This window comes from Atractosteus spatula (genome assembly GCF_055471065.1).
Source record: "Atractosteus spatula isolate fAtrSpa1 chromosome 17 unlocalized genomic scaffold, fAtrSpa1.hap1 SUPER_17_unloc_3, whole genome shotgun sequence".
In the NCBI taxonomy this organism is placed as follows: domain Eukaryota; kingdom Metazoa; phylum Chordata; class Actinopteri; order Semionotiformes; family Lepisosteidae; genus Atractosteus; species Atractosteus spatula.
Window position 1 is genome coordinate 233,911 of NW_028296635.1, and position 1,572 is coordinate 235,482.

At 46.6% G+C, this 1,572-nt stretch overlaps 1 pseudogene; it reads left to right on the forward strand.

Annotated features, from left to right (window-relative positions):
• Positions 1-519: 519 nt before the first annotated feature.
• On the forward strand, positions 520-1,258 carry LOC148810852 (28S ribosomal RNA; annotated as a pseudogene; the record flags this gene model as incomplete).
• Between the last annotated feature and the right edge of the window lie 314 nt (positions 1,259-1,572).

Consider the following 1,572-nt stretch of genomic DNA (forward strand, 5'->3'; position numbering starts at 1 on the left):
CGTTTGTAGAGGTCAGGGACATAGCCAGTGTAGGAAACTAACTCAGATGTATATAATGTAACTATAAAATGTACTTCAATGTTATATTATGTACCTTTGTATATAACCGAAAAATGTTAACCCTTTTGCTGAATTAAAATCACAGCTATAACCCCCTTGCTGGCATCTAGCTAGGTCCTGCCCTTTACAGCCCTACCCTAGCTGGGACTGAAAATGACTGGTGGGAACTTGAACTAGACAACCCTCCTTGACTTGGGGATCTCATAATGATTACAACCGGCATGGGAGCACTCAAAGCCATTGGTGGGTGTGTCATCCCAGATGCCGTCTTGCAAGCATCATTTTGGATGATTAAGTGGAGGGGCCACTGAACCCAGAAAAGAAACCAGTTAATCTGGTGATTATAAATAGCCAAATACCTCGTCATCTATTTAGTGACGTGCATGAATGGATGAACGAGATTCCCACTGTCCCTACCTACTATCTAGCGAACCCACAGCCAAGGGAACGGGCTTGGCGGAATCAGTGGGGAAAGCAGACCCTGTTGAGCTTCACTCTAGTCTGGCAGTGTGAAGAGACATGAGAGGTGTAGAATAAATGGGAGCCCCCCCTCCTGGGGGCACCGCCGGTGAAATACCACTACTCTTATCTTTTCCTCACTTACCTGGTGAGGCGGGAGGGCGAGCCCCACACAGGCTCTTGTTTCTGTCACCCGCCAGCTGCGACCCGCTCCAGGAACAGAAGCAGGTGGGGAGTTTGACTGGGGCGGTACACCTGTCAAACAGCAATGCAGGTATCCTAAGGCGAGCTCAGGGAGGACAGAAACCTCCCGTGGAGCAGAAGGGCAAAAGCTCGCTTGATCTTGATTTTCAGTATGAATACAGACCGTGAAAGTGGGGCCTCACAATCCTTCTGATTGTTGGGGTTTTAAGCAGGAGGTGTCAGAAAACTTACCACAAGGATAACTGGAATGCAGCGGCCAAGCGTTAATGGCAACGTCACTTTTTGATCCTTCGATGTCGGCTCTTCCTATCATTGTGAAGCAGAATTCACCAAGTGTTGAATTGTTCACCCACTAATAGTTAATAGTAGGTTAGTTTTACCCTACTGATGATGTGTTGTTGCAATAGTAATCCTGTTCAGTACGAGATAAATCATTCGCAGACGACCTAATTCTGGGTCAGGGTGTCGTACGTAGCAGAGCAGCCACCTCGCTATTGTTGTAACAGAAAGAATAAGGTTCTTGATCCCGAGATGAAGTAAAACAGATGAGTTTATTGCATGCAAGGAACAATAAAGCCGAAGTCTTGTTTCCCGCAAGAAACAACAAAACCGAAGTATTGTTCCCCGTACTGGTACAAACTTTTGGGTTATATAGTGTCTTCTTCTCCATTTCTGACGTCACTCGGTCTGATGGTAAAGAGGGGGGTCATGGTATTTGGCCAGTTTACGATGTCCTGGCCAAATGGTCAGTTTAAGATTACACCCAGGGGGGTTCCTAGCTTGCATCTGCAATCCTTATTAGTTAACCCCCTTTCCTGCCATAAACCCCAGCTTGTGACTTAGAAGTCT